Raw genomic sequence first — 24526 nt, 5'->3', positions numbered from 1 at the left:
TGGGGAATTCATTGCAGGCTGGTAGGTTATTGATCCTCGATTTCTCATGATGTTGCTTAAGATAAATCAGCTGACAGATTGTATCATAATATAGAAGGAACTTACATTTGTATTGACCTCTTTTGTTTAAACCTTTGAAGACTTTATTAAACATCAAAAGTATTGACATGTAAATACTTGTGAATGGTGGCCGATTAGGAAAGGGGGAGATGCAACGAGACCTGGGTGTCATGGTACACCAGTCATTAAAAGTAGGCAAAGGTACACAAAATTGCTGGAGAAACTCAGCGGGTGCAAGTAGGCAGTAAAAGTAGGCATGCAGGTGCAGCAGGCAGTGAAGAAGGCGAATGGTATGTTAGCATTCATAGCAAAAGGATTTGAGTATAGGAGCAGGGAGTTCTACTGCAGTTGTACAGGGTCTTGGTGAGACCACACCTGGAGTATTGCGTACAGTTTTGGTCTCCTAATCTGAGGAAAGACATTCTTGCCATAGAGGGAGTACAGAGAAGGTTCACCAGACTGATTCCTGGGATGTCAGGACTTTCATATGAAGAAAGACTGGATAGACTCGGTTTGTACTCACTAGAATTTAGAAGATTGAGGGGGGATCTTATAGAAACTTACAAAATTCTTAAGGGGTTGGACAGGCTAGATGCAGGAAGATTGTTCCCGATGTTGGGGAAGTCCAGAACAAGGGGTCACAGTTTAAGGATAAGGGGGAAATCTTTTAGGACCGAGATGAGGAAATCATTTTTCACACAGAGAGTCGTGAATCTCTGGAATTCTCTGCCGCAGAAGGTAGTTGAGGCCAGTTCGTTGGCTATATTTAAGAGGGAGTTAGATGTGGCCCTTGTGGCTAAAGGGATCAGGGGGTATGGAGAGAAGGCAGGTACAGGATACTGAGTTGGATGATCAGCTATGATCATATTGAATGGCGGTGCAGGCTCGAAGGGCCGAATGGCCTACTCCTGCACCTATTTTCTATGTTTCTATGTAATAGATTAAACAAATATTGCCATTTCAGAATTACAAATGTAAGTTTTCAAAACTGGAACATTCAAAATACTTATATACTTCAACCCTGTAACAAAACTTTCCTTTTAGGCTTAACCCAATTTTTTGCATTGGTGGATATTGACCTCAGGACAAGTGATTGACATTATTTCGTTTCAACAGTGGAGCAAATTCTGCACCACAACAACATGATGTCCAGAACTATGATCAATCTCTGCCTGAGATCAGGTGTTGTGGGGTCAGGAATCTGCAGATTAAGGTGAAGGTAGGAGAGAATGTGCACATCTAAACCACCTTGTCCTTCCCTTACCGTCCCAAAGAGATGTACAACTGGTGAAATATATTTTTTGTGGCATGTTCACTGAGGTGATGTGGGAAGTGCGAAAGCAAATTTATGCTTCACCAATTCCATTTCATTACATCTTAGAAGGAGGCCATTCAACCCACTGGATCCTTGCTGGCTCCGAGAACAATCCCATCAATCACATTCCATCATTAGGATCCTGAATCTTATTGTTTCCAATCCTGTTTTTTTTTTACTACACTGTCTGATTAGCAGCCTGTGCATAAGGGACAAATTACAGTGGCTTCGGGATATGAGAGGAAACAAGAGCACCCAGACGAAACCCACATAGTCACAGAGAAAAGGTGCAAAACTCCGCCCAGAGATAACCAGAGGTCAGGATTGAACTGAGTTTCTGGGGCTGTGATGTAGAGGCTCTACCAGGCGCAGCATAACTGTCTCATAACGGCATGCGTCAAGCATTCAAGGTGACATCGCTTTATGATCCTTCAGTGTTGGCTCTTCCTATCATTGTGAGGCAGGACTCACCACATACTGGGGTGCTCACCCACTAATAGGGAACGTTAGCTGGGTTTAGATGTCAGGAAAATGTAAAGATCTGGGCTCGATATAGGCAGCTGCACTACCTGCAGAGCCAAGGCATCATCTTATATAATGATTGTTAAATCCATGTCCTGTGATATCAGTTTTGGGTCAAGAATTATCCAGAACCCACTTGAAATCACATAGTCACCATAGAGCTCCAATGCAGAGAGTGCAGATGGGAGTTGAGGAGGCCACTCAGCCCCTCAGACCGTGCTGGGACAGGTTGGGCATCGTTCACCATCCCGACTGGAATCTGCTGCCCAACCCCACTTGCCCATTCCCTGAAATCAAAAACATGGAAAAATAGCCCCCCAAAATTTCAATGCATCAAAAGTGTAATTGAGGCACCTATTTTGTTTGCAAAGGATGCCAGCATCCGCCAGCACCAGTGTAAAGCTGAGAGTCAATGTAGAGTGTTCCCACCTTCCTCCTGCACCCTGTCAGTGTCCGGCCCCAGGCTCAATGCACTAAGAGGTTGGACATGTCTCTCTTCCTCGGTCAACTTGATTGGGCCCAGTAACATTCACCTGCACCTGAACTTCCTATCCTTGTAGATAGACACAAAATGCTAGAGTATCTCAGCGGGACAGGCAGCATCTCTGGATGATGTTTCGGGGTCGAGACGCTTCTTCAGTCTCGACCCGAAACGTCACCCATTCCTTCTCTCCAGAGGAGAGAAGAAATGTTGCCTGTCCCGCTGAGTTATTCCAGCATTTTGTGTCTATCTTGGTTCATACCAACATCTGCAGGTCCTTCCTACAAAGGTCTTCAGTACAAAGTCTGGAACCCATTTCACATCTTGGAACTAATGAGAGTGAACTTAAGCACCTCCAGAAAGAATAGCTCAACCACCTACTCATAGTCTCCTCACAACCATGAACACACCATTTGGAATCTGGTCAAAATATCCAACTGCTTCTCCAAAAACATTCCAATAAACATACAATTTTACACAGTTAACTGCTATCCACGTGTTTCTGGCAATTGGGTTATCAGATCTGAGCCCTGTTATTTCTACACATATTCACCAATAGATGATAGGATTATACAGGCCCTTTGGCCCAAAAAGCAATAAAGATGCCTTCCTGAGCTAGTTCCACATGTCTACATTTGGTTGGTTGGTCGGTCTGTCTGTCTGTCTGTCTGTCTATCCATCTTTCAGAAAGTATTCACACCCCTTCACTTTATCCACATTTTGTTACATTACAGCCTTATTTTAAAATGGATTAAATTCATTTTTTTTAATCATCAATCTACACACAATACCCCAGAATGAAGAAGCGAAAACAGGTTTTTAGAAATTTTTGCAAAGTAATTAAAAAGAAATAACTGAAATATCACATTTACATAAGTATTCAGACCCTTTGCTATGACACTCAAATCTGAGCTTAGGTTCATCCAGTTTCCATTGATTATCCTTGAGATGTTTCCACAACTTGATTGGAGTCCACCAGTGGTAAATTAAATTGATTGGACATGATTTGGAAAGTCACACACCTGTCTATATAAGGAAACCAAGCCATGAATTGTCTGTAGACCTCCGAGACAGGATTGTGTCGAGACACAGATCTGGGGAAGGGTGTAAAACAATTTCTGCAGCATTGCAGGTCCCGAAGAGCACAGTGACCTCCGTCATTATTAAATGGAAGAACTTTGGAACCATCAGGAATCTTTATAGAGCTGGCCGCCTGGCCAAATTGGGCAATCGGGGGAGAAGGATCTTGGTCAGGGAGGTGACCAAGAACCTGAAGGTCACTCTGACAGAGCTCCATAGTTCCTCTGTGGAGATGGGAGAACCTTCCAGAAGAGCAACTATATCGGCAGCACTCCACCAATCAGGCCTTTATGGTAGAGTGGCCAGACAGAAGCCACTCCTCAGTAAAGGGCACATGACGACCCGCTTGGAGTTTGGCAAAAGACATGAGAAACGCGATTCTCTGGTCTGATGAAACCTAGATTGAACTCTTTGGCCTGAATGCCAAGCGTCACGTCTGGAGGAAGCCAGGCACCGCTCATCATCTGGCCAATATCATACCTACGGTGAATCATGGTAGTGGCAGCATCATGCCGTGAGGATGTTTTTCAGCGGCAGGAACTGGGAGACAAGTCAGGATCAAGGGAAAAATGAACGAAGCAAAGTACAGAGAGATCCTTGGTGAAAACACAGATGCGTACCGTGCCACACAAACATACACACCACACACTCAAAGAAAATAAAACATAGAGGGTCCCAACCCAAAATGTCATGTGTCTATTTCCCTCCACGGATACTGCCTGACCCGCTGAATTCCTCCAGCACTTTGTTTATTTCTCTAGATTCCATCATCTGCAGTCTCTCATGTCTCTAACACATGCAGAATACATCATATTATTAAGTTTTCAAAGCTGCACAAAAATGCAGGCATATAGAGTAATAATTCATTTTTTAAGTGCAATTCCTGACAATGCAAGACAATCTAGCTTGACTCACCTCCTTTACCCTTCTGGCCAGATGGCACTAAACTACATGGGGCATTAACCACCTGTGGGGGAGAAAACCACATGGCAAAGGCAGAGCTTATGAAGAAGGTTCACTCTAATACTTCCAACTAAATCAATAATTAGTTGCCCTATTGCTCTTACGATGTTTTGTTTAAGAAGGAACTGCAGATACTTGAAAAATCGAAATAAGACAAAAAATGTTGGCGGAACTCAGCGAGTGAGGCAGCATCTATGGAGAGAAGGAATACGTGATGTTTTGGGTCGAGACCCTTCTTCAGACTGAAGAAGGGTCTCGACCCGAAACATCGCCTATTCCTTCTCTCCATAGATGCTGCCTCACCCGCTGAGTTTCTCCAGCATTTTTTGTCCACTTGCTCCTATGATGCACTGGTTTGTGTATAGCTCACAACGTGGATCTGCAAACCTAACCATTCAAAATGACAGGGAGAACATGGACATTTGTTTAATTAGCCTTGAAAGAATGCACCAGCTTCCCACCAATGGTGGGAATTCAGAATCTATTTATTTTCTTCAATAGGAGCCCTACAATTATACACAATTACAGAGGCAAAATTATAGAGGAAGTTAAATGAAAATAGAACTATTGGGAAGTTCCATTGTGAATACTGTTATGACATTATTTGGTACACTTGGTTTATCTTTAATTGCTGTATGTAAACACAGGAGAGTAAAGGCACCAAGACGAGCGTTGAGCTTTAACGTAATCAAGGAATGATAATTAGTCGCAGCCACCTCTTGCCTCGATCTTTCTTTTGAGGTTTTCCCAACATCTAACACCTCCAAACTATCAGTCTTTAGAACATTGCTTTCCTGGCACAGTTCAACAGTCACCCCACCCACCACTGGCTCGAAGCCCACACTCAACTTCCCTTCCACTATCTGACAGCTCATTTTCCTGCAGTATTTTGCACAAAGATCTTCAATTGTAAAAGGGTGTGCCTCAGCCCCGTCCGACAAGATTCTGCTCAAATCCGGCAAAAGAAGTCAATCATTTTCACCCAATTATTTGTAAATCTTCAACATAGTGGTGACATTTATGCAAAGGCAGGAGAGGTTCAGCGTCTAATTCACCAAACCAGGCACAGAATGACACAAGAACACATCAAAACACAAACCCAATCATTTAACATGCAATGGAAAGAAGAAAAAAATACAAAGTGTACATGTAATTTACACAGAAAACACATGACGCCTCAACCCTCAACAAAAGATATATCATACCACAATACTTCCAAAAGAATAAACCACACACAACTTACCACAGGGAATAGATCATGCCCCCCCCTCACCACAGACACTGAATCCTACCCCACCTCACCACAGACACTGAATCCTACCCCACCTCACCACAGACTGAATCATACCCCACCTCACCACAGGGAATAGTTCACTCTCCAGCTTACCACAGAAGATAAATCACACCTCATCCATCACAGGAGTCAATCACATCCCAACTCATCAAAGGGATATTTGGGGTGCCACGGTGGTGCAGCGGTAAAGTTGCTGCCTAACAGCGCCAGAGACCCGGGTTCGATCCCGACTACGGGTGCTGTCTGTATCGCTTTGTACGTTCTCCCTGTGACTAACATAGATTTCCCCGGGGGGGGGCTCCGTTTTCCTCCCACACTCCAAAGACATGCAGGTTTGTAGGTTAATTGACTTCTGTAGATTGTCTCTAGTGTGTAGCATAGAACTAGTGTATGGGCCTGTTTCCATGCTGTATCTCTCAAGGACTCAATCACATCCCAACTCACCACAGGGAATAACTACACCCCAACTCTCCAGAGAGAATAAATCACACCTCCGCCTACCACCGGGAATAAATCACATCCCAGCCCACCACAAGACTCAATCACACCTGCCTACCCACCACAGGGAAAACTACTCCCCAACCCACCACAAAATAAACCACACCCCAAATGATCTATGTGACTGAATCATACCGTACGTAAGTGATCAAAGAGAGGGAATAAATCACATCTCTCTTCAGAAATAATCATTGATTAACGAAGGTGTGTCCAAACTGGTTTATACCAGAGTGTTTAGGCAAAATATCAGTCTGTAGAAGGGGCATTCATCCTTAGTAACTTGAGGGAGCAACAGTGGAGAGGGAAGGGGAGGCTAGGAACAGTTTTGCTTGGATTTACAGCACTAACGCATCTTAGAGTTTCTCTCTTTGTTTTAATTATACCTTATGTTTAGGATATTGGGTGGGGGTTAAATGTAGAGGAATTTTGTGGCCGGGGTGGAGGTGGTCTGGTGCTACTGCATTGGCCGTGTGCCTATTGTTAAACTCTTAGCAGTTGTACCACAGAATATTGTACAATCAGCAAGTCCGAGTTGTGTGTAACAAGGCCATACATTAATTACGAGGGTCTGTAATCTTCATATTGTCTGGGCAAACCAATTGAGCAACAATAGTGCGAAGGAATAGAGTATTTCTGAGATGGTTTATCTAGATCAGTGTGCTGAAAAAACAATTAGGGGAACAGAATATAGACCTGGTGCTGTGCAGTAAGAAGGGTCAATTGACAAGTGAGCAGTTAAGGGGCCTGTGGGGAAAAGTAAACACGTAGTGATAACGTTTTATACGATGACAGCTAAAGATTTAGTTCTGTCTGAAACTAGAATCCTAAATCAGGCAAACTCCGGAGGCCTAGTTTGGTTATGGTCGCTTGGGAAACTACTTGAAAAGGTATGGCAATAAGCAAGCAACGGCAAACCTTTATAGAACTGGTGCATGGTTTACAGGCAATGTGTGGCCCTTTAAGGTAGGTTAAATAAACAACAGGAAAAGTGGTGCTGCCATGGCTATCAAAAGAAGTTAAAAATAGTATTATATCAAAAGAAAATACATAATGTTGCCAAAAAAAAGCAGTAAGCCGGATGACTGGGAACATTTTAGAATTCAACAAAAAAGGACCAAGGCATTGGAAAGAAAGGGGACAATGGAATAGGAGAGTAGGCTGGTGAAAAATAAAAACACCGTATGCTCTTTCTTTGCAGTGTAAAAATATAATAAAGATCAGAAAAAAAATATTGTGAGCCACTGACAGACTGAGAGGAGGGAAATTTAATGAGGAAAAAGGAAATTGCTGAAAAATTAAGACAAACATATTGTCTTCACAGGGACACAAAAGTACTATAGGAACAATCGAGTACTATAGGAACAATCGAGTACTATAGGAACAATCGAGTTCACAAAAATTAGCATTGCTACAAAAATAGTACTGGATAAATTAATGGACTGAGATGCAATAAATTACCTGATGATCAAGATCCCAAGCCCTTGTAGATGGTGGATGCACCCACTGTCACCTTGAGGAGAATTCTGGACTGTATTATTAAGCAGATGTGCCAAGGGAGCTTACATAATGCTTATAAGATTGCGAAGTTAACAAGGACAATATACAGTGACAACTTTGGTCGAGTTGCTGCCTCACAGCTCCAGCAACCTGGTTTCAAAGCTGACCTTCATGCTATTTGTGTGGAGTTTGCATGTTCTCCCTCTGATTACATGGGTTTCCTCTGGGTGCTCCTGTTATCTCCCACATCCCAAATACGTGCGGGTTGGTAGGTTAATCGGCCACTGTAAACTGCCACGCGTGTTGGTGAGTGGTAGAATCACGGGGGTGTTGATGAGAATGTAAGGAGGATAAATCTTAGGTATTGGAGGTGTGAGGAAGACTGTGTGGCTATGATGCTGTAAGATGACAAAGAATCTGTTTTGTCTCAAGTCAATTCACGTTGATTTATGGTCACATGCATATGTATGGTGAGGTACAGGTACAATTAATATTTTGCTTGCAGCAGCATTATAGGCACATACACTCAGACAGCTACAAAAATTAAAATTCCACATAAATTGCACAGTTATTCTATGAGAAAGTGAAAAGAAATAAAACCGTGCAAAAAAAAAGTCCAAAGTGCAAAACCCCAATTAGAAAATGACTCCATGGTAGTGTAAAAGGTGGTTAGTAGCAATCCATTGCTGAGGTAGGATTAGAGCTGTGCAGGTTGGTGAAATAATCTGATGGTCGTTGGAAAGTATCTGTTCCAGATCTGGTGTTGCGGGAGCTCATGTTTCTATACCTCCTGCCCAACAGTAGCAGTGTGAAGAGGACACGGTAGGGACCAACTGTGGTGGGAAGGCAGTGTGATACAGGCAAATATGTTTGTCAGCTGGAGTAGGTCACTTGGCCCCTCAAGCTTATCTCATCCATCATTCAGTTAGATCTTGGTTGATCTGAATGCGACCATACCTCTATTTTACCACCTCTCTGCAGAAACCCTTCTCCTCTTGCTTATCAAATGTCTGACCACCTTGGCTTCCAACGCTCTCTGAGGAAGATGACCAAAGTTTCATATCCCTCTGTGAGATAAATGTTGCTTCCTCTTAGCCTTCAGTGGGTAGCTCCAATTTTTAAAGGGTATCTCCTCCTTCTAGATGTCGCATCTAGAAATATCTGCTGCACGTGCATCCATTAGATACCCCTCAAGATCTTATTTCAATCATCCCCACTCCACCTAGAGGAGATTTACAGGGCAAGATTTCTATGCAGAAAGCGATGGGTACCTGGAATGTGATGCATAGGAAGGTGGTGGAAGTAGGTACCATGGCAATATTTAACAAGCATGTAGGTAGACACGAGAAAAGCTAGGGAATAGAGGGAGGGTCTCATCCCGAAATGTCACCCATTCCTTCTCCCCAGAGATGCTGCCTGTCCTGCTGAGTTACTTTTTATGTCTACCAGAGGATAATGGACCTTGTGGAGGCAGAACGGATCAGTTTAAACTGGCATTGGTTGCAACATTGAGGGTCGAAGAGCCTGATACTGCACTGTTCTATGTTCTCACTGTTCTAAACCTCAGCAGTTTCAAGTTTAGCCTGTTTGACTTTTCCTCATAAAACAACCTGCCAATTCCAGGTATTAGTAATCCTTGTCTGAACTATCAATGCATTTAGATCTGGTGTTAAATAAAGAGATTAATACTGTGTACATTACTCTCGACGTGGTCTCACTAATGCCCAACATAATGGAAGTATAACTTCTCTATTTTTGTATTCAATTCCCTTTGCAAGAGACAATAGCATTTTAATTGTTTTCACAATTACTTGCTGGAACCTGCATGCGATTTGAATGTGAACCTTTTATGATCCTTATGCAAGGACACCCAGATCTGTCTGCAGTTCATATTCTGCAATGTTTCACCATTTGTAAAATATGCTTCTTGTCTATTTTACTTTCTAAAATGGACAATTTCACATGTTCCTCATGGTACTAATTTGCCAGACCTCTGGCCATTCACACAAACTTTCTACATTCCACTGACCCTCTGCAAGCTGCGTACAGGAAAAATAAGTCTCCAAAAGACACCATATCTCTTGCACTAAATTCATCCTTGGATCACCTTGACAATAAGAACACCAATATCAGATTGCTATTTACTGACCACAGCTTAGAATTCAAAGCCATAATACCAAATGTGGCGCAGAGGTAGAGTTGCCGCTGACAGCATCAGAGACCCAGGCTCAAACCTGACCACGGGTGTTGGCTGTTCACAGTTTGTATGTTCTCCCCATGACAACGTGGGTTTTCTCCGGGTGCTCCGGTTTCCTCCCACACTCCACAGGTTTGTAGGTTAATTGGCTTGTGTATGATAGTGCTAGTGTACGATATTGCTGGTCGGCACGGACTCGGTGGCTGAAGAGCCTGTTTTCACGTTGTATTTCTAAACAAAACAAAATTAAACTTCTGGACTTTGATGTTGGGTTCTCCATCTACAGCTGGCTTCTGGACTTTCTGATCAGCAGACCTCAGTTGGTTAGAATTGGTCACGACATTTCCTTCAGGGGAGATGCAACGAGACCTGGGTGTCATGGTACACCAGTCATTAAAAGTAGGCATGCAGGTGCAGCAGGCAGTGAAGAAAGTGAATGGTATGTTAGCATTCATAGCAAAAGGATTTGAGTATAGGAGCAGGGAGGTTCTGCTGCAGTTGTACAGGGTCTTGGTGAGACCACACCTGGAGTATTGCGCACAGTTTTGGTCTCCTAATCTGAGGAAAGACATTCTTGCCATAGAGGGAGTACAGAGAAGGTTCACCAGACTGATTCCTGGGATGTCAGGACTTTCATATGAAGATAGACTGGATAGACTCAGCTGGTACTCGCTAGAATTTAGAAAATTGAGGGGGGATCTTATAGAAACTTACAAAATTCTTAAGGGGTTGGACAGGCTAAATGCAGGAAGATTGTTCCTGATGTTGGGGAAGCCCAGAACAAGGGGTCACAGTTTAAGGATAAGGGGGAAATCTTTTAGGACCGAGATGAGGAAAACATTTTTCACACAAAGAATGGTGAATCTCTGGAATTCTCTGCCACAGAAGGTAGTTGAGGCCAGTTCATTGGCTATATTTAAGAGAGAGTTAGATGTGGCCCTTGTGGCTAAAGGGATCAGGGGGTATGGAGAGAAGGCAGGTACAGGATACTGAGTTGGATGATCAGCCATGATCATATTGAATGGCGGTGCAGGCTCGATGGGCCGAATGGCCTACTCCTGCACCTATTTTCTATGTTTCTATGTTTCACTGTGACCTTCAACTTTAATCACCTCATGGGTGTGTGCTCAGTCCCCTGTTCTACTTCCTGCACCCTTGGCTGTGTGGCCAAATACAACGTAGACATAATCTTTAAGTTTACCAATGATCCCACTGTTGTCGGCTTATCTACCATGTTGCTGAGAGATTTATAGGAAAGAGATTGGGAACCTTGTGTCATCGTGTCAGGACAACAATCTAGCCCTTATGATTAGCAAGACTAAAGAGATGGTTGTTGACCTATGGATGCGAGGAGTGAACTCATTAATTACGCTGCTGTAGAGACAGTAGACCACTTCAGGTTCATGAGTATCCATATCACCAGCAACTTAACCTCCCCCCTTCACTGATGCAGTGATCAAGAAAGCGCATCAACATATGTACTTCCTTAGATGTCTAAGAAGATTCATCATATCCCGGAGGATTTTCTCAAACTTAGATAGATGCATTATGGAAAGTATTCTGACGGGATGAATCTCAGCTTAGTATGGCAAGTGCTCTGTCCTGGACCACCTGAACCTGCAGAGGGTGGTGAACACAGCCCAGTCCAACACAGGTCCTCACTTCCTACCTTGTACTCTTGCTCTGAACTCTACCTGGTTTGGTTATTCCATATTGTACTTTAATATTCTTTCACACAGCTTGATTTTCGCAATACAATCCCATCATTCTGCTGTTGTTATATTTATTGTTGTATTTATCATTACTGTTGGTATACTGTTTACTCTGTGATGCTCCCTGGTGTATATGACAATACGCTCATCTGTAACCTGAACCTTCCTACCTTCACATTTTATTTCCCTGCATATTTTTGTATCATCTTAACATTTAGCAAACATACATAATCAGATAGAATGGAAACAAGCCCTTCAGTCCAACTCGTCCATGCCCCCCCCCATCCTTCGAATGAAAAAGTCATCCTCAGGTTCCTATTAAATCGTATCCCTTTCACCTTAAGCCTTTGGGTTCCTGATTCCCCTAACCTGGGCAAAAGACCTGTGCATTCACCCTATCTATTTCCCCCATGATTTTGTGTACCTCTATAAGATCATCCCTCAGCCACCTGCTCTCCAAGGAATAAAGTCCTTGCCTGCCCAACCTTCACCTATAGCTCAGGCATTTAGGACCTGATAATAGGATTCATACATCTCAGCACTCAGCACTCTTTCCAGCTTATTAACATCCTTCCTGCAGCAGAGTGACTAAAACTGAACATTATAATCCAAATGTGGCCTCACCAACTGTAACATAAAGTCACAACTTATGTACTCAATAACCTGACTGATGAAGGCCAATTTATCAAAAGCCTTTATAACCACCCCATCAGCTTGTGATGCCATTTTCAGGGAACTATGTACCTGCACTCCTGGATTTATCTGCTCTACAATACTCCCCAGGGCCCTACCATTCACCTGCCTGGTTTGACTTCCCAAAATTCAACACCTTGCACTTATCTGTATTAAATACAATTAGCTATTCTTCAGTCCACTTGCCCAGCTGATCAAGATCCCATTCATTTGTGATGTCATTCAATTTTTAGTAAAAAAATCAAAAATCAAAGGTCTTAATTTGATTATGTCCCAGTTATGAAACTGTGTCATTGTTTCCATGGAGAGTTCTGCTATCTAGGCTCCCCAATATCATGTCTACAACTCATGGGGCAGTACTGTTGCCGCTTTCTCACCAGCTGGAATTTCTTGTCCTTATGAGAGTGTGCAGTACACAGTGGGTGCTTTGGTGTCAGAAGCACCACCTTTTGGATGAGGTGTTACACTGAGATCACTCTTGCTCTCTCAGGTGTATATCATGGATTCAAAGTTATACAGCATGGAAACAGGCCCTTCAGCCCAACTTGTTCATGCAGACCAAGATGCCCCATCTAAGCTAGTCCCATTTGCTAGCTTCTAACCCACATCCCCCTAAACCTTTCCTATCCATATACATGTCTAAGATTTGTTTAAATGCTGTCATTGTACCTAAATCCATAGCTTTTTTTGGAGGAAGAGCAAGTGCATTTTGGTTTCCAAAATGTCAATATTTAGCATTCAGTCGGGCATCAAAAGCAGATGATCTAGGCATTGTCACGTCCTGCGGTGCGGGGCCTTGCAATGTACAAACAAGCTGCTACATTCCCTACTTCTCACCAGGAATGTTGCTTCAAAACATCTCAAGGCAGACTATGATTAGGAGTTAGTCTGAAGAAGTATCTCTTCCTGAAACATTGTCTACTTCCCTCCACAGATGCTGCCTGGCCCATTGACTCCACCAGCACTTTGTATTTTGCTCAGGATTGCAGCATCTGCAGTCTCTTATACCTCACATAAATCCATTGACTTTCATTCCAACACAGAAAATAAGTCTAAAATCACCCTTTGTATGCCTCAGCTCCATTCCCCCCTCCCCATTTCCTCCCGCAAATATTTAAACTAATTTCATTTCAACAATATTTTAAAATATTTTCCTAAAAATGTTTTCCTATTCTTTCCAAACCTTGGTGTCTCCTTCGCTGATGACTGTTCATTAAAAAAGGTGGGGAGGTGAAAACTAATTTTGTTTATAGAGCCAAGGAAACACCATATTTGACTTGAAACCAGATTTACATCTTGTCACATGGTCCTAATCACTGCACATCTGTCTTCCATTGAAGTTCTGGATCTTGAAGAAACTCCACAAAACAACACACAGTTTCCAAACTTTCTGAGATTCTACTACTTGAGTCTCTGTGCCTGGAATGTCCACAAAGTGCTTAGTTTCCCTTCACTGCTGCCAGTGCAATGTTTCAATGACGCATTAATTACCAGTAACGCAAGCAACAAGTCATTTCTTCCACTCTTTGAAGGCATTCAGCAGATTATGCTGTAGGGGGTTTTGTACTCTTTCCAATCTCAATCTCTCCTCATAAACCCTTTTATTCCTGGAAAGAACATAGCGAATCGAACTGCAGTCACTCTGAATTAAGTGTATGATTGGAAGCTCCAATAGCCCAATCAATATGATTGATTGGCTTTGGTATAAGAGAAGAGTTTTGCAGACTCCCACAGCCATATGAAGAGGGAGGTGGCATCCACAGGTCAAGGGTTTCTCGATTCCAGGGCCAGAACTTTGCATTCAGATCAGGCAGCGGTAGAGTTGCTGCCTTATAGCGCTTGCAGTGCCGGAGACCCGGGTCCAAATGGGTGCTGTCTGAATGGAGTTTGTATGTTCTCCCCGTGACCTGCGTTGGATTTCTCTGAGACCTTCAGTTTCCTCCCACACCCCAAAGACGTACAGGTATGTAGGTAAATTGGCTTGGTAAATGTAAAAATGGTCCCTAGTGTGTGTATGATAGTGTTAATGTGCAGGCATCGCTGGTCGGCACGGACCCGGTGGGACAAAGGGCCTGTTTCAGCGCTGTATCTCTAAAACTAAAAATTAAACTCTGTCTGGGACTGTGGTGATTTGTGCTCGAGCCCTTGTCTTTAGGCCTACGGGAAACAGGAACACTGGGCCAAGCATCAGTGAGCTGGGGCCAGGTGAGGAGCTCTCATGGTTGAGGGCACCAATGAGTGTAAACACATAGAAGGTGGGGAGTAGGAAACAGGTGGTTGGACTCCCATCTCCCATCATGAGTGAACACATCATTATCTCAACTCCACTACTGACAGAGAGAGCTCTATAGAGCATTCCCATGACATCCCATTAAGCCCAGACCACTCTCTGGATTGTGTTTTTGATTTCTTGATTTATACGTGTTTTTATTGATTTGTGCTGTTTCTTTTTTCCAGGTAAGTTCAGAATACTGTTATATTTGATCCTGTCCTGTTGTGCTGCCTGCAAAATGTCGCCACAGTACGGCACCATTTTAAAAATCTGACATTCTGAGCTAGTCACCCACCTCACAATGCATCTTCAACGCATTCATGTGATATCAAGATCCTAGGCTTACAGCTTGAATACAGCAAGGAAACAGACCCTTCTGCCCAACTTATCCATGCTGACCAAAATGCCCTTAGACATTGTCCCATTTGCACTCGTTTGACCCATATCCTTCTAAACCTTTCCTATCCATGTACCTGTCCAAATGTTGTTATTGTACCTGCAACAATCAATTCCCCAGGCAGCCGGTTCCATATACCTACCATCCTGTGTGAAAACGTAGCTCCTCAGGTTCTTATTAAATATTTTCCCTCTCACCCAAAACATATGACCTCTAGTTCTTGATTACCTTATGCTGGGAAAAAACGATTGTGTGCATTCACCCTTTCTAAGCCCCTCATGATTTTATACACGTCAGTCTTCTACGCTCCAAATGAATAAAATTCAAGCCTCCTAACCTTTCCCTATAACTCAGTCCCTTGAGTCCTGGCACCGTCCTCGTAAATCTTTTCTGCACTCTCTCCAGCTTCATGGCATTTTTCCTACAGTAGGCAAGCATTCTCTTTGACTATAGTACATGTGAGAGGATTCAAGTGGTGGAATTGGATTAGGTTTATGAATCTGCTTCACTTATTCTGAAGCAGAGAGAACAGCTTGATTCCATGAATGTCACTCCTACATTGTTGAGCTTGCTGAGTTGCTTTATTTTCAAATTCACAGGCAAACGTATCTCGCTGGGACCTGAGCCACACTGCATTCCTTTATCCTGTTCCAAGGAGCTGGGAAACTGGCGCAATGCCAATTGAAATAACCTTGTTTCTAACTTCTTGACACTATTGTTCGAAAAGCACAACAGCTGCCTATTTCTCCCTGCCAGCTATGTGTTTTCACACACTGCTCCCCTTAACCATGGGAGCTCTTCACTTGGTTCAAGGGCACTAAGCCTTTCACCTAATGGCCCCATTCCTCCACTCATCAGAAGGCAAGGGTTCAAGGCCACCAAGTCCTGGACCAAGACACTGGTCCTGGGACAGTTAAGCTTGTGACCGTTGAGTGGCCAGTGCTTCCGCCTCTCATTGTCCATGACAGCACGCTGGTGAGACCATACCTAGAATACTTTCCACAGTATTGGTCTCTTCATTTCAGGAGTAACCTTCACTGCGGTCTAAGGAAGATTCACTATATTGAATGTGTAGGAAGGAACGGCAGACGCTGGTTTACACCAGAAAAGGAATAGGTGATGTTTCGGGTTGAAACCTTTCTTCGACCCAAAGCTTCACCTATTCCTTTTTTCCCGAGATGCTACCTGACCCGCTGAAGTTACTCCAGCATTTTGTGTCTATCTTCACTATATTGAATGCTTGATGTGGGATTTTCTAACAAGAAAGAATGAGCTCTGTGAAATTCGGATGGAGGTGATCTCACTGAAATCTACCAGGTTCAGTGGATCTGACAGGGCAGAAGACATGAGGATGTTACAAGTGGCCTATGCTGCTGGGTATATTAGGGGCTGATTACTTAAGATGAAAATGAAGAGGATTTTTGTTTCCTCTCAGAGGATGTAAATCTTTGGAATTCTCTACCCTAGAGATCTGTGGAGGACGTCATCATGTTGGACTGGTGGCTTATCCCTGCGCCCACTCCTTATGCGCAACAACAGGGAGGCAAGGAACGGCTTCAGATGCCCCATTGGCCATACAGCTCGCAAATATTAAAAGGCACACACTCAGGATCTGAGGTGCATTATGTACACAGAAGTAATATATAGGGGATGTTGAGGGTTTGTGACGACTGACATCTACATCTAGCAGATTGGAACCATAGTTACATTGCTGGGGAAGGGGAACAGGACACAAACAGATGGTATACTTGCTTTCATAGATTGGAGCATTGAGTATAAGAGTCAGGGAGTCATGATGCAGCTTTATAGGACTTTGGTTAGTCCACATTTGGAGTATTGCATGCAGCTCTGGTCGCCCCATAATAAGAAGGTTGTGGAGGCTTTGGGAAAAAATGCAGGGGAGGTTTACCAGAATGCTACTTGAATTAGGCAGTATTAGCTACAGGGAGAGGTTGGACAGACTTGGATTGTTCTCTCTCAGAGGTTGTGGGGAAACCTTATAGAAGTCTATACAATTATGAGAGGCAAAGATAAGGTAGACAGTCAGACCTCTTTTCCAGGATGCCAGAGGGCATAGCTTTAAGGCGAGAGAAGCAATGTTTAAAGGAGATGTGCGAGGCAGGTTTTTACAAGAGAGGTGAGTGCCTGGAATGTGCTGCCAGGGATGGTGGTTGTTGCAGTGGCTTTTAAGAGACTTTGGATAGGCACATGGATACACAGGGAATGGATATGGGTTATGTGCAGGAAGATAAGAGTTAGTCTTGACATCATGTTCAGCACAGACATTGTGAGCTGAAGAGTCTGTTCTTATGCTGTACTGTTCTAACACAGCTGAGGAAACGCACAACACTCTCCATAGTGGGGGCTGGAATGGCCATTTGAGAGTAAACAGAAGAGGCAAGATTTATAATAATTATCAAATAGAAACAGATGAGCATGAAGGAGAATTTATTTCTCTTCTGGCAACGGATAGCTACAGTTGGAATGTGCTGCGTCAAAGGAGAGTGGGAACCATTTCGGCAGCAACAAGGAATTGGATGTTTTTTCCAAAAACAGTGGTGCCTGTGATGGTAATTTTAACGCATGTCTCTCAAATTTGGGAGTGGCATTCTGTGGTTCTGGGGATCCACATAATCGGGGTGTGTCTGGGACCATGCTGTGCTAAGGAGTAATAGAGTCATAGATTGATACAGTGTGGAAACAGGCTTACCCACGCCAGCCAACATGTCCCAGCTACACTAGTCCCACCTGCCTGCATTTGGTCTATATCCCTCCAAACATGTCCTATCCATGTACCTGTTTAACTGTTTCTTAAACATTAGTACAATACCAGCCTCAACTACCTCCTCTGGCAGCTTGTTCCATACACCCACCACACTTTGTGTGAAAAAGTTACCCCTCAGATGCCTATTAATTTCCCCCCCCTCACCTTAAACCTATGTCCTCTGGTCCAGGAGCTGGTTGGGTTATCGACCTTAACTTTGTTTAGCGTTTTTTCGATGCCTTCTGTCTATTGCCTCCTGTGAGCTGTCTGAAACCTCCGCTGTCAGTGGTGGGCTCCCCGCCGTTCTGGTCAGCCGCTGCTTTGGATGGGAGGCAAGTGAATTGTTTGCAGTTGTGCAGTCCCAGGCTGCCTCACTGCTTGATCACACTGGGAGTCCTGTCTCACTGCCAGCGGGAGGAAGGGAGCTGTGCACAGCAGCTGGAGTGGCAGCCTTTGATCGGAGAATATAATCAACCCCTTCCATCACCAAAGCTGCTGGATTCATCACTACAAATTGATTCATTAAAAATTAATAGGAAAATATCAAACTTTGCTCTACTTCAATAACTCCCAGCTCTATATCGAATGTGCTTGGTCCACTGAAGGTTCGCTGAATGACACTTTTGCCATTTAAAGGGAGATTAAGCAGAATGGGCCTACGGTCTGGTCTCGGGTTAACTAGAATGAGGTGACTGCATTGACGCATACAACATTCTCACAGGGCTTCAGAGGTAGATGCAAAGATAATATTTTCCCCCGGTTGGTCTGTCTAGAGCCAGCGGTCACTGCCTTAAAATATGAAGTTGGCTCTTCAGAACAGAGATGAGAAACTCCCTCACCCAGTGGCTAGCAGATCTTTGGAATTGTGTAACCAAGTGAACAGTTCAACAACAGAGATTGGTCATATTTTTGATGTGAAGGGAATCCAGAGATAAGGGATTAGTGTAGAAAAAGATCAGTCATGATTTTACTGAATGGTATAGCAGGCATTAGAGGCCGCATGGTCTACTGCCTCTAAGTGCTGCACAAAGGTAGCACAGTGGTGCATCTAGAAAAGCCTGCTAACCCACAGCATCAGGGAACAGGGTTCAATCCTAATCTCCAGTGCTGTCTCCTTTGCACGTTCTCTCTGTGAATGTGTGCGTTTCCTCTGATTTTCTCCCACATTCCAATGATGTGCTGGTGGATAGATTAATTGGCCCCTTTAAATTGTCCCTAGTGCATAGGTAGGTGGTGTAAACTGGGAGAAGTTTATAGGAATGTGGGGAGAATTAAAAAATGTGATTAATATAGGATTAGTGTAAATAGGTGGTTCTTGGTCAGCACGGATATGGTGGGCTGAAGGGCTTGATTACTTGCTGTATCTCTATATGACTGTTCCATGTCCCCTGCTACACACTGCAATTTCCTTCTGCTGTGATTTAGTTTGGAACAGCTACAAATATCTGTCGTGCTGTCAGCAGCTGTAGGTTTTGGTCATGCTTCTGATAAAGGGCAGAGCGCAGCAGCCAGCCAGAACAAGTCACACGCCTCTGGGGATATCTCCGACTTTCTCCCGACTAACACTAAGGCAAGCTCTCACTCCTCTGGCCTGCAGCTATTAAAGACAACAAATAATTACCTTGAGGACAAGCTTTTGAACCATGTCTGATTTAAAGGATATGCTGTCTGGGCAACAGCCACACTTTAATGGTCTGAAAGCTATGCATGTTTTAGTGGCCACCATGTTGTTGTTGCCATGGAAACTTAGTTTATCTTCTTGCAGTTCTAAAAGTGATAACGTTAGCAGCAGTGAATTAAGAGGCTTCATGATGCCATAAAGACGCTTTCTCTGTGACATTATTAATGGATTCTAGGGCCATTCAAGGTCCACTCTATTGGCTTTCGGCCATTTCTGGAGTATTTTTGAACATCCTTCCCCAAGAAATCACAAAACTACCAGATTGTTGCTGAAACACATCTGGTTCATTAATGTTCTTCTGGAGAGGATATATGTCGTCATTGCACAGTCTGACCTGTTTCTGACTCCACACCTATAATGTGGTTGAAATCAAAATGTTCTCTGCAAATGGCCAGAGTGCCACTTGTTATTCTATCAGCACTATGTAGGAACACAGAAAGACTAAAAATCAGATGGACCACCTGGCATTGACCTCAGTGTCAAATTTAGACATGGCAAGGTCACCTCCTGCCTGTCTGAAGCCAATTAACTTACAAACCTGCACCTATTTAGAGTGTGGGAGGGAAACTGGAGCACAAACTACATGCTCACAACACCCGTACTCATGATAGAACCCAGATCTATGGCGCTATAAGGCAGCAGCTCTACCGGTGCGCCACCGTGCCGCCCTTAAGGACATGGCTGGGAGACTGGGTCTGTGACAGGTATTGAGTGAACTAACATGAGCAATAAACCTACTCAATCACCCTCACCAATGTACCTGTGCCAGATGCACCTGTCCAAGATATAACAGGTTGAAGTACAGTCCCTGTGGAGGTAAAACCGGGTCTTCACACCGAGGGCACCCTTCACCACGTCAGATATGCTGAACGCAATTGATTCAGAACTACTCAAAACTGGGCATCCATGAGGAGCTATGGAACATCAGCAGCAGTAGAATTGTTCATAAAGTCTAGCATTTCCCTTGCTCTACCGTTATAATGAAGCCAAGAGATTAACACTGGTTCAACAGAACAGAAAGGCATGTTGGGAACAACACTAGGCAAAACTAAAAACCATGAGGTGCCAACAGAGTGAAGCTGCAACAGGAGACTTGGTGCTAAACAGCGGAAATGGGGTGCAACAGACAGAGGTAAGAGATCTCCAGCCAATAGATCAGATAAAAACTCCTCGGCCCTACCAAGTCTTGTCATGAATGTTGGTGGACATTGAACGTGGACACCTAATACAAGGAGGAGGCTTCAAGGGCATCACATCCTCACTAGTGTGCCAAAGGCAAGGGTAAAGAATTCACAAACCTTGTTCAGCCAGAACTGTTGAAGGGATGATCCATCTCGACTTCCCCCTGACATCCCCATCATCACAAATGCCAGCATTCAGTCAATTTGATCCACTCTACCTGATATCAGGAAGTGCCTGAAAGCACTGGATGTAGCAAAGGCTCTGGGACTAGATAACATCTCAACTTTCGTACTGAAGACCTGCAGTCCAGAACTAGCTGTGCCTCTACCCTGTGTAACCCGACAATCAGGAAAATTGTCCAGGTATGCCCTGTGCACGAAATGCAGAGCAAACCCAATCTGGTTAATAACTCCCTTATCAGTCTACTCTCAATGATCAGCAAAGTAATGGAAGGAGTCATTGACACAGCTATTCAGTGACACCTAATCACCATCACTGACGCCCACTTTGAGTTTACCAAGATCAATTGGCTTCAGACTTCAGCAAACCCTTGGTCCAGGTGTGGACCAATGAGCTGAATTCCAAAGGTGATGCATGAGTGACTGCCCTTGAAATCAGGCAGCATTTTTACTTAATGTGACATCAAAAAGCTCTGGTAAAACGGGTCAATGAACATCGTAGAGAAAACACTGCAATTGCTGAAGACAAGCCAGTCAGAAAGAAGATGGCAGTGGGTGTTGGAAGTCAATGATGTCAGACCTAGGGTTCCTCCTAAGCCCATCCATCTTCAGCTGCTTCATCAATCACCTCTTACTCCAGCATTTTGTGTCCTGCCTGACCTGCTGAGTTATTCCAGCATTTTGTGTCTCTCCAGAGATGCTGCCTTACCTGCTAAATTACTCCAGCATTTTGCGTCAATCGGCATCTGCATTTTCTTCCTACACATTTTGTCTGCTTCTCCAGAGATGCTGCCTGACCCGCTGAGTTACTCCACCATTTTGTATCTATCTACCGGTGTAAACCAGCATCTGCAGTTTCTTCCTACACACCTCTCTTCTTACCATGAGATCAGAATGAGGATGTTTACTGACAGCTGAACAACATTGAATTCTATTTGCATCTCGTCATCTAATGAAGCATCCCCGCCTGCATGCAGCAAGACCTAGATAGCATTCAAGCATGGGAAAATAATATTTATGCCACAATAGTGGCAAACCTCTAACAAGTGAGAGTCTAACCATCTACTCCTGACATTAAATATTAACATTACCAAGTCCTCCAGCATCCAAAGAATCACCATAAAACCAACAACTCAACTGGACCAGCAAAATAATAATGTGGATATAAGAGCAGCTCAGAGGCTGGGTATCCTCTGGTGGGTGACTCACCTCCTTCCTATACCTCAAAGGTACAAGATACTAGTCAGGGGTGTGATGGAATATCCTCGACTTTCCTTGATCATCCCAATTTTGATCTAAACTAACTCAAGAGGCTCACACAATCCAAGACAATGTAATAGTTGATTAGCACCCATAAACTACCTTAAATATTAATTCACTCCATCACTGGTGCACTATGGCTGCAGTAAATACAAGCTACTAAAACCACAGCATTATGATTCCGACAAACATCCCACACCGCCACCACTTGGAAAGACAGAAGCTTCGGGTGCATGGGAACACCAGTGCCTGCACTCCCTCAACGTTGGTATGTTACATTGTAGTTATATAAAACATTGATGAGGCCACACGTGGTTTGTTGTGTTCAGATTTGATGATCCTGCTGTAAAAATATGCCATTAAGCTGGAGGGAGAGCAGAAAGGGTTTACAAGGATGTGGCCAGGACTCGAGGGACTGCGTTATCAGGGGAGGTTGGGCAGGCTGGGACTTTATTCCTTGGGGCATGGGAGACAGAGGAGTATTCTTATAGAGGAGCATAAAACCACGAGGGACATAGACAATGTGAATGTGTGGAGTAGGGGAATCAAGAACTACAGGGCATAGGTTTAAGGTGTGAAGGGGTAGATTTAATAGGAATGTGAGGGACAACATTTTCACAGAGACGGTGGTGGGTATATAAAACAAGCTGGCAGAGGAGATAGTTGAGGCAGGTATAATAACAACATTTAAAAGACATTTGGACAGATACATGGGTAGGAAAGGTTTGGACCAAAATGGGACTAGCTTAGATAGGAACCTTGGTTAGCATGAATGATTTGAACCAATAGAACTGTTTCTTTATTGTGAGACTCAAGTCATCCTCCACCTGGAAAATATGTGGCTGGTCCTATAATGTTACTGGATGCAAATCTCACCACCATCCTCTTAGGGGCAATTATGGATAGGCAATAAATGTTGGCTTTAGGTGACCCCCCCCCCCCCAAATAATAAATAAATGAAAATAGCTGCTGAGAAATAGTTGGCGAGTCAAATTAACAGCAGAGGCTTATCAGCCACAATAAAAGCTTTGAGTGAGGAACAGCATCCTTGCTGTGATTACTCCCACACAGGCAGGCTGGTTCACCCAGTTCTCCACTGCAACCTTGGTAGAACCTTTCAGACAGCAGATGGTCACATGCTATAATTGTTAAAGGGCTTCTCACTGAATAATACACATATCTTCCCCTTATGTCAGATCCCTACTTTGATAACGGGAAAGATAAATGTCCAAACTAACTATCCAGGCTCCAGATGTTCCACACTGGCACAAAGGCCCAGATACTGGGTCTCTGGACAGGTATGGTCTGGAAGTTTATTTGTCACATGTACCGAGGTACATTGAAATTCATTTTTGTATACAGTTCAGGACAAGTATCACTATACACAAGCACTTAGATACATCTTAGGAAAGCATCTTACGTGTTAGGTAGGTCATTGATGCTTTAGATGATTTAGATGATTTGATGCGTTGATGATTTAGAAAGGAGATGAGGAAACACTTTTTCACACAGAGAGTTGTGAGTGTGGAATTCTGTGCCTCAGAGGTCAGTGGAGGCCGGTTCTCTGGAAATTTTCAAGGGAGAGCTGGACAGGGCTCTTGAAGATAGTGGAGTCAGGGGATATGGGGAGAAGGCAGGAACGGGGTACTGATTGTGGATGATCAGCCATGATCACATTGAATGACGGTGCTGGCTTAAAGGGCTGTATGGCCTACTCCTGCACCTATTGTCTATTGTCTCCACACAAAGCCCAGATTTCATCTACTTTCCTCTCATCCCACAGGGACCGGAAGGGCATTTACTGCCATCCCAACTCTTACCTCTCTCTTTCTACTTTACTTTTAGTCTTTAGAGACAATTTTACAACTTCCTAAGCCAATTAATCTACAAACCTGTACATCTTTGGAGTGTGGGAGGAAACCGGAGCACACGGAGAAAACTCATGCGGTCACAGGGAGAACGTACAATTCTGCACCCGTAGTCAGGATTGAACCCGGGTCTCAGGTGCTGTACGGCAGCAATTCTACCGTTGCGCCACTGTGCAGCCCCATATGCGTCCTCAATACGCTGGGGCTCAAAGTCTAACAGACTCAAACAGACCTACACGGTTCCTCCCAGAAAAGCTGGACGTGCTCCCTGCCAGTGATTGTTGGTGCATCCCCCTGTAAGTGATGCTGCCCAGTGGCCCGGCCACTGCCGGCCAGTGACCTCATCCCTTTGTAGCCAAGTTGTGGGTGAGAAATCCAAACAGAGCTTTTCTGCAGTATCTACTATTTCTGAACCAAGGGAAGCTGACAACACTGCCTTTTATTTTGTGCCATCAAATATCCCTTTGGATCCTTTTAAAATTGCAATAGGGAGACATGTAATGGCACTTTAACACCAAACAAAATGTGTACAGATTTCTCAGCTAGGCCCCGAGGTTAGCACTCCCTTTCTTTAAGAAATGCATTCAAAACAACCTTGAATGCATTCTTTC

At 43.8% G+C, this 24526-nt stretch overlaps 1 protein-coding gene and 1 long non-coding RNA gene across 3 annotated transcripts in view; one reads left to right on the top strand and one right to left on the bottom strand.

Moving 5' to 3' along the window:
* Window positions 1-24526, bottom strand: part of srgap3 (SLIT-ROBO Rho GTPase activating protein 3) — a 190716-nt gene that overhangs the window by 126946 nt on the left and 39244 nt on the right. The gene's annotated exons all lie outside the window — the stretch shown is intronic.
* LOC116983170 lies at window positions 1863-5852 on the top strand. The gene is made up of 3 exons (XR_004414629.1): window positions 1863-1897; window positions 3887-3892; window positions 5842-5852. It is a non-coding gene; the product is annotated as an uncharacterized LOC116983170 (long non-coding RNA).

The sequence above is a fragment of the Amblyraja radiata genome, chromosome 18 (assembly GCF_010909765.2).
Source record: "Amblyraja radiata isolate CabotCenter1 chromosome 18, sAmbRad1.1.pri, whole genome shotgun sequence".
NCBI lineage: Eukaryota > Metazoa > Chordata > Chondrichthyes > Rajiformes > Rajidae > Amblyraja > Amblyraja radiata.
This window is presented reverse-complemented; position numbering and strand designations above follow the sequence as displayed.